The sequence below is a fragment of the Diaphorina citri genome, unplaced genomic scaffold, assembly GCF_000475195.1.
Source record: "Diaphorina citri unplaced genomic scaffold, Diaci psyllid genome assembly version 1.1 scaffold749, whole genome shotgun sequence".
NCBI lineage: Eukaryota > Metazoa > Arthropoda > Insecta > Hemiptera > Psyllidae > Diaphorina > Diaphorina citri.
Window position 1 is genome coordinate 79,941 of NW_007378182.1, and position 9,588 is coordinate 89,528.

Here is a 9,588-nt window from a genome sequence, read left to right on the forward strand (position 1 = left end):
CGCAGCCGCTAGCGCCCTCAGAGTGCCGAGGCTACAGCGCACCCGGATGAACCAAACAAAAGCAGAAATGCAATGAGTATCAGCCCTCGCCAGCGCCTCTCCCGTGGGCCGGGAGGGCGCTGGATAATCGAGGGCCGGCACCGCACCACGTGCCCGAGGGCCAGCGCCTGGATAGAGGGCGGCTGTCTCACTCACCCTTGACCTCCTGGCAGGGCAACCTTCCAGGGTTGGACATCCCTGCCCGCTTCTCCCCCCTTATTTCACATAACAACTCCACACACTTCCCTCACTCCAGCTTTACTTTAGTTCCTGGAGGGGGGACAAATCTTAGCCCACACGCCATATCATGGGGTAAAGTCATGATCATGCTTGTCCATTTTTTTGTACCTCATGAGTTAGCACGTCTATGGAAACAGTGACTTTCTACTTATAATGTAAACCTTAGCTCCTGCTTAGTAGAAGGGGGAAAATTTAAAAGTCGGTTGGGAGCGAGGCTGGCTCAGGGTCCCGCGCGGGAGCGGGTCGCTTGCGGGGACAATCAAACAAAGTTCCCTAGTACGGGGAAAGTTCCGTGCGCGCCGGAGCTCGCGTTTCGGCCCGCGGGCTTTCTTCTCGTTCGGCTTGCGGGGGTTTGATTTGATCCCCTCGCGATTCGAGACGCCCTTCGCGGGCTCTGTGTTTGTCTTCGTATTACCCTCGCTGCCGACCCCCCGCCCGTGCAAAGTTTACCTTTGGCAAATGAACTTTGCCGCCCTGTGCACAATGCACGAGGGTATGTACCAAAGAATGGTTGTTTTTTTCGCTCTCCCGATTTGACGTTCTCTTTGGGGTGTTCTCATTCTTTTCTTGTAGTTGGAGACCCACCCCAATTTAAGAGAGTTTCCTATTGATTTCAATTTAATTCGGTCAGACCCTTGTTTCTTCCGGGCATTTCCTTTTCAATTCGCTTCAAAATATCCCAGTTATCCCCCCCCCCCCCCTCGTCTTTGGGATTCGGATTTCAAATTATATCTTTTACTCTAAATCATTTTAGAGCAGTAAAACTTCCCATTATTTTGCCATTAATTTCTTACAGTTCCGAACTTTCGCCAGCCCCTGTTTCTCATTTTATCAGTCTGACCTAGGTACTTCAGGTAGGGTAGGTGCTCCTTATATTTAGAATTTTAACCGAAATATTCCAATTTTAGAATTTATCCCAGATATTTCTATTTTGAATTTTTATCCCAGACCTAGTCTCTTACACCCAGAGAGAACCTCAAGGAAAGGGGCGCGAAAAAGGAACCAATGTGTCGCCAACATAGTTGCATGCCTTTATTTTTGACTAGTTAACCATCCCCCGATATGCTTTACCCCCCTAATTTATCTAACCACCCCCTAAACCCAACCTCCAATACGCATGTCCCTCCCTTTCGAACCCCTAAAACCAATTTCATGCACTAACCCCCAAAAACCTTGCCTGCTTGCTTCCGTGTGGCAACGATTGCAGAAACCGGTGGCGCACCGTTTTATCCGATTTATGAGTTTTTTTTTTTTTTGTGAAACTGAGGTATATTCTATTCTATTCTATCCTATAAATAAGCACTACTACTACTATTATACCACTGAGGTTGGCTAAGAAAGGTTGAGAACAGCTGTCGGTAGAGCTAACCGATGATAATGTTTTCAGTGTTCCCAAGCTTAGAATAGAGAGGAGAGAGAGAAGAGCCTGCCTGGCTTTGTGTATTGCTTGCTGCTTGCCTTTCAGTTTTTATCTTTCTATTTCTAACGGGCGGCCATTTTGTATTTCTCCTTTCAATTGAAGTTCCTCTCGCTCTCTGCTACAATCTTTCAAACTGAAGTTCCCTATTACGTCTTTCTTTCTCTCGCCCTGCTATAATCTTACAGGGCTCTTCCTTCAATAGTAGAGGTTTTTTTTTTAAGAGGTTTGACAGAGGGAACTGCTAGGGTCTTATCGTCCCGAAATCGAAGAGAGAAGGAAGACAGGATAGGAGGAAAGCCAGCCGTTCCGAAAACGAACATTATCCCATCAGGATAAAATCTGCCCCGGGCGAGAATCGAACCCGTGGCCTGGCGCTTACAAGGCAGACGCGCCACCAACCAAGCTAACTAGGCCGGCAGAGCTTCTCTTTGAACATGAGAAATGGGTTCAAATTGCTATCGTAATTTTATAGGGTATTCTTTAAGGTAGGAAACACCAATATCACGTCACCTTGACCAGGCAGTTTGGACGGTTCAGTCGACATCGGTGGACCATGTGTGGACACACCTTTGTGAATATCAGATATATCTCATGTAACCATGTGTGGACACACCTTTGTGAATATCAGATATATCTCATTTAGGTATATTTGGAGCTTAAAACTTTACCAGCAATCCGCATGAGATTCCAAGCCAAAGTCTGTGAGACAAATAAGGCAAAGATTGAGTATTATGTTCTCTGGTGAACTCGATTATAACTTGAAGGTTATCATCCTCAGCCAAGTCTCCGAGTCCCCCTACTCTTGAAATGCCTCAGTTCTTGCCAAGACACCTTTAGTTGTGAAGGGTAGATTTAAGGTTTGGATGCGAGATAGTGCCAAAAATGTGCTTACTTGAGCTGGTCCAATACTGAAGAGTTCGTTTACCTTGGCAGTAAGGTCTTCTTCACCTTTTCCTATGTTCAGACGGGGTCGGCGTTTTTCGTCAGCCTCTCAATCAGCCCTGGGGTGATTGCTTTGGGCAGACATGTGGTTTTGGCTACAACATTTTTCGATCCCCTTCGCACTCAACCTTTGGGAATTTCAGGCTGGTATCTATCCTTCCTGTTTAAAAATCCCCCGGCCACACTTTCTTTGCCTTGGCGGTAAGATGCTTACAAGGGTAGCGCGCCCTCCAAGCTAACTAGGCCGGCACCCCTTGACTTTAAATAACGCGACTCTCGAACCCAGCACCCCCCCCCCCCCCATCTCCCACCATCGCAACACTGTAGGGCAACCCATCTGGTTTCCTCCCCCCCCCCCCCCCCCCCCCCCCCCTCATCTCTCCACATGGCAACACTGTAGGGCAACCCATCTGGTTTGCTGCAGGAAAGAAAGGACAGCGAGAAAATTGGCAACGCCTCACACTGAGCTGAAAACGGTTTATGTGATAGAAACCGGTTTTTATTATTTTTTTTTATTGAAATTTAATAGCTGTGTGCTGTGTTTCAGTCTCGACCTGGGTAGATGTTCATTTGCTTTGGGATATAACTCACCTTCAGCTTTTTTACATTGAAATTTGGTTTTGCTTGCATTCTTCAAGAAAGACTCATTTCGGATTGAGAAGTACAATGTACATACCTACTATGTGCATTTCAAAGATTCAAAGACTCGAAACTACATTTGTATGGGACAGTATGCTACATTTGTATGCATTTCAAAGACTCATTGTATGCATTTCAAAGACTCATTGTATGCATTTCAAAGACTCATTGTATGCATTTCAAAGACTTGACCTCCCCTCCAAACTAAAAACTACATTCAGTATGGGCTGTATGGGAGATGTTTTGTGTATTTCATAGACTAAACTAAAAAAACTACATACATATTATGTACGGGTATGGACACTGGACAGTAAGTACATACGTACATGTTTTCAACCTCCAAACTAAAAACTACATTCAGTACGGGAGATATGGTTGTGCATTTCAAAGACTCTCTCGTCGTCAAAACTAAAAGTGACTTGAAAACAAAGTGCTGTGAGTCTCACTTCAGTAGGGGGGGGGGGACTCCGAGAACAATAATGATTTTGTCACAAAATACAAAGGACTCTCTCTGGATATACCCACAGAACTACGTGTGATAAATTGATGTGTATAAATGTTAAATTGTTTTATTTATTTTCCACTGTTATTTTGTGACTTTTTTTTCTCAATTGTATACCTACGTAAATAAATAATTAAAATAAATTACTTCTGACGTTCCCAGAACGAGATAAAAAAGAGTTTTTTTTTATATTTTATAGGAATTTTCACATAATTGTATAAAAACCATGGATTGTGATACAGTAGAGTGATTTTCAACTTGGTACGTACCTATTATGTTATTTTTTATTTATTAAAATTGTGCTTTTTGTTATTCTTATTTATTAAAGTGTGTATTTTGTTATTGTTTTACATTGGTACATTATTTAAAGTTAAAGCTTTGTTTGTGATGTTGTTTTCTATCCTACATGTTATTCTAAAATCGTTTATCATGTATAGGAAGTCTTGGTTTGAATCCTGGTAATGGAAAGAATTTCTTATCTTCTTTTGAGAGTTGGCTCCATACCGGCCTTGATACACAAGATTTTCAAACTCGATTTTGACTCAAAACTGTTTAGGTAGGTAAAATATTAACATTAATTTATTATTTTACAAATCGTGGGTACCTAATACATACCTATTACAAGTCATCTCATCTCCGACGATAATATACTGTTAATGTCACCCTATTATTACCATCACGACAATGAGTATGCTACAAAAGTTCCACACAGCCAGTCAGGCATTAATTACAAGTCATCTCATCTCGGACGATAATATACTGTTAACGTCACCCTATTATTACCATCACGACAATGAGTATGCTACAAAAGTTCCACACAGCCAGTCAGGCATTAGAAAAAATCTGGTGTGAACATCACACGACTTTCCTTATCCTATTGAATGATGCTTATTTGAGTGTTCTTTTATTGTTATTCTTATTTATTAAAGTGTGTATTTTGTTATTGTTTTACATTGGTACATTATTTAAAGCTTTGTTTGTGATGTTGTTTTCTATCCTACATGTTATGGTAAAATCGTTTATCAGGTGTTTGTGATGTTGTTTTCTATCCTACATGTTATGGTAAAATCGTTTATCAGGAAGCTTGGTTTGAATCCTGGTAATAGAAAGAATTTCTTATCTTCTTTTGAGAGTTGGCTCCATACCAGCCTTGATACACAAGATTTTCAAACTCGATTTTGACTCAAAACTGTTTAGGTAGGTAAAATATTAACATTAATTTATTATTATTACAATTTTGGTGTTGCATCCTTGTCACATTTGTGAACTACATACCAAATTTCAAGTCTCTAGCTTATACCGTTCCCGAGATATTGGGAAGCCCTTTTTACATGGTTTTTTCATAGTGCATTTTAACAAATAATGAGAAATCTTGCTTGATTATGTAGGTACCCTTTATAATGGACCAAACGGAACGTGTTATTCCATCTCACCGTTTATTTGGTCTGAAAGGTACCTCCATAATTATTAGGCATTTGTTCCCAGCCATATAACAAGGATAGGTAGCTCTTAGTCATTTCATTATAACATGTGGAAAAACGAGCAAAGTTAACGCATCCATTAAAAATTTGATTAGAGTTCTGAAAAATGGGATGAGGGAAGAGAAAAGGTACGGAGCGGGATATGAGAAGGATCGGAGCGGGATATGAGAAGGATAACAGAGGGATAAGAGAAGGATAAGAGAAGGGTAGAAGAAGGTTAGGAGAAGAGTAAGGCAGGAAAAAGGGAAAGAGGGAGGCAGGAAAGTTAATGTTGTTGAAACCTTAAATTAATGAACCCACAACCTCTCCCATGTGCCTCCACCTCTCCTACCACCGATATGTCGGGGCACCCGTTGTTTTTGTATACAGGGTGGGACTTGAGACCATAGGGCCCCGTTTCATGAACTATTTACTCCGCAGTGCACTCAGTTTTTACTCCACGTCCAGAATATATTGACAGAAGATACCTACGAGCTGTTTTCGCATGCATGGAGTAATAAGTGAGGAGTTGGGAGTTCAGACGTTTTTTTTTTTTAAAAAAAAAATCTGTGGACTGGGGCTCAGGATCATGCGGATATGTGAACGAATCATTCGAGAGTGATCGCGGCATAAAAAGACAATCTAAATACAAACTTTAGGTGGGCTTGTTATATACTATATAGGTACCTAATACTTAGCGCGGAAGGTATGTATGCCTCGCGCCTGCGCCTGCCTTATAAGCGATGGGTCGCGGTATCGCTTTACGGTCGGGACGAATTTTATTCGAAACATAACCTGAGGCTTGTTCTCGGAACGGCTGACTTTCACTTTCTCCTGACCTGTCCTCCTTCTCTGTTCGAGCCTTCTACTGTTACAATGTCCTCTATCTAGTCATGAAATAGGTAACTACAAAACTTATTACCTTTATATGATACAATGGATACACGTTCCGATTTTGATATTAATTGACTCGAGTTTCGTCCATCTCCGTGGACTTTTTCAAGGAAACTTTCCTTGTGAGGGGAGCAGAGGGCAAAGAGCATAGAGCTTTCTGCCCCTCCGCTCAATGCGGTTTGAACTAGTCCCTCTGTTGTCCCTTTCCTCTACCACACTCTACCTGCTCAATGCTTTATTCGCTAAGCTCTCCACTCAACTCTGTTTTTAGCCTTAATCAGCAACTGAGAGCTATATCTAGCTGATGAGCCCTAAATAAGAACGAAACGCGTCACAGGCTGTTGGGAGGTGTTGTGGATATACATAGAAATATATAATTAGTATATTACCTATTTATGTAGCTATGTAGTTATGTCTAACTTACACAGGCATAGATTTACCTACCTACCCAATACCTATGTATAGGTATCTGCATAAGTTATACCTGTTTGGAAACTAGATACCGTTCTAGGTTCGAAATATCTGTAAGAAAATACCCCCGGCACGAGATTAAATTTCCTCCGCTAACCCCACAAACTCCATGTACAAGCTTACGACGAAACATTAACCTGCTCGGGTCGGACTAATTGAATTAGAATCTCTCGCCCTTATCTGAACTCTGGACTTTGATAGGGATTTTAACGTTACTGTATTACAAGTGCTAAGTTTTTTTTTTTTTTTTTTTTTTTTTGGGGTTTTGGGGTTTAAACGATTGTACTTGTCAGCATGCTTTCTCAATACATACTAGATATTAGATATTAGTGCTTTATTTAGACTGTCGAATTAGGACATGTAGTCCCATTATCTCAACAGTTTAATATTGCACCGTTATCTCAACAGTTATCTCAACCGTCCCATTATCTCAACAGTTTAATATTGCACATACATTCCCATTCGATTACGGGTTCGATTCCCGGCGGGGCCGAGGTTTTTTTTTCGGCTCTGTGCTAGGAGTTCGGGGTGCACTCAGCCTCGTGAGGACAATTGAGTAGCTACTTTAATCGAGTAGCGACCAATGGCGGCATTACAAGTCAAAGAAACGAGTGGTGATAAATATGATAATTGAGTAAATCAAAGACGTGTAATACTGTGATATCCACAAAGTTGTGAAAAAGCTCTCTGCTTTACCACAAAGAGTAATGATTTGATTTTTATTTTAGAGTCTTGAATTCAGGGAATTTATTTTTAGTGATTTTCGGGATTTGACCTCTCAATTCCTGGATTTTATTTCCTCTTCTATTTTACGTACCCTAACCCAAAACAAAGCAAACATAATTTTGTAGGTACAACTGTTGTTTTCTTATGTTTTACAACATCTATCTTGTATTGGCATAGTGAGGTATGATGATCTTGATCTCTTGATAGAGGGAACAGTAACAACGAAGCTTTGTTCACGATAAAGTTCCCCCCCCCCAGGCGGGAGTCGAATCCGCGACTTAGCGCTTAGGTACAAGGTAGGCGGGTTTTTTCCGCACATTTCAAAAAATCAAATCATGAATCTTTGTGGTAAAGCAGAGAGCTTTTTCACAACTTTGTAGGTATCACAGTATTACAAGTCGTTTATTTACTCAATCATCATATTTATCATCGCTCGTTTCTTTGACTTGTAATGCCGCCACTGGTCGCTACTCAATAAAAGTAGCCACTCAATTGTCTTCACGAGGCCAAGTGCACCCTGAACGCCAAGCACAGAGCCGAAAAAAAACTGCGGCCCCGCCGGGAATCGAACCCGGGCCTCCTACGTGCAAGCCTAGTGTGATACCCACTCGGCCACGGAGGTTGCTCCATTATATTTAACTCCAATTTTCATTTCAGAGTACAATGTCGGAATGGAGGCTCGTGTTTTGGCTCACGTTCATAATTCTGGCGGTCACCAATCTATTCTATCTCGTGTTCGGCTCGGCCGAAATACAACCCTGGAACGACCCCAACCCTGTAGTACAAAAGCCGCCCCCCCGAAGTGAAATAGAAATCGGCCCAGAACCCGAATAGAGTGCCCCAAAACCCGAATAGAGTGCCCCAGAACCCAAATAGGGGGATGCTTGTAGATTGAGTACGAATAGACTATCTTTGGACAAGCAACCACACTAGTAGATCATTGATGGCCGAGGCCACAAGTGAGCGTATTTGGATTAACTTCGGATCAAGCAATCTGATTGGGGTTGATTTCAAAAAATTCCGCCCGGGGCGGATTTTATCCTGATGGGATAATGTTCGTTCTCGGAACGGCTGGCTTTTTCCTATCCTGTCTTCCTTCTCTCTTCGATTTCGGGACGATAAGACCATAGCAGTTACAGTTCCCTCTGTCAAACCTCTTAGAAAAAAAAAATCTAACATTATCTTGGTTTACAGTGCAGGCACTTTTATAGGTTTCTTCAACGAAAAGTGAGTTGAAAGTTTCTTGAGGATTTTGCTTTCACTTTGTGCGTTTGTTGGTATGTCTGTCTGTTTGTTCCACCATAAACCATAATATGTAGGTACACTTGATGGGTTTGTCCGATTTGGAAAGCCCGTTTTTACATAGTATATTTTTTACAATGAGAAATAATTCTGGATGATGCTCCCTTTACAAGGGACCAAAGGGACTATGTTATTCCATCTCACCGTTTATTTGGTCTGAAAGGTACCTTCATAATTATTAGGCATTTGTTCCCAGCCATATAACAAGGATAGGTAGCTCCTAGTCATTTCATTATAACATGTGGAAAAACGAGCAAAAACAAAGTTAACGCATCCATTAAAAATTTGATTAGAGTCCTGAAAAATGGGATGAGGGAAGAGGAAAGGTACGGAGCGGGATATGAGAAGGATCGGAGCGGGATAAGAGAAGGATAACAGAGGGATAAAAGAAGGATAAGAGAAGGGTAGAAGAAGGTTAAGAGAAGAGTAAGGCAGGAAAGGGGAAAGAGTTAGGGTGGCAGGAAAGTTAATGTTGTTGAAACCTTAAATTAATGAACCCACAACCTCTCCCATGTGCCTCCACCTGTCCTACCACCGATATGTCGGGGCACCCGTTGTTTTTGTATACAGGGTGAGACTTGAGACCATAGGGCCCCGTTTCATGAACTACTTACCCCGCACTCAGTTTTTACTCCACGTCCATTGTAAGCGCTAGGCCGCGGGTTCGATTCCCGCCCGGGGCGGATTTTATCCTGATGCTGGGATAATGTTCGTTCTCGGAACGGCTGGCTTTCTCCTATCCTGTCTTCCTTCTCTCTTCGATTTCGGGACGATAAGACCATAGCAGTTACAGTTCCCTCTGTCAAACCTCTTAAAAAAAAAAAAACCTACGTCAATAGTTTGAAGAGACGCCCGGCATAAATCAACACGGAACAGAGTTTTGATGTTTTACTGATTTTTTTTTTTTTTTTTTTTTTTTTTTTTTTTTTTTATTTTATGTTAAAATTTTTTTT

The 9,588-nt window shown here is 41.7% G+C and overlaps 1 protein-coding gene across 2 annotated transcripts in view; it reads left to right on the plus strand.

Moving 5' to 3' along the window:
- The window catches only part of LOC103511768 (longitudinals lacking protein, isoforms H/M/V), a 41,333-nt gene that overhangs the window by 25,567 nt on the left and 6,178 nt on the right, over nt 1–9,588 (plus strand). The window lies entirely within an intron of this gene.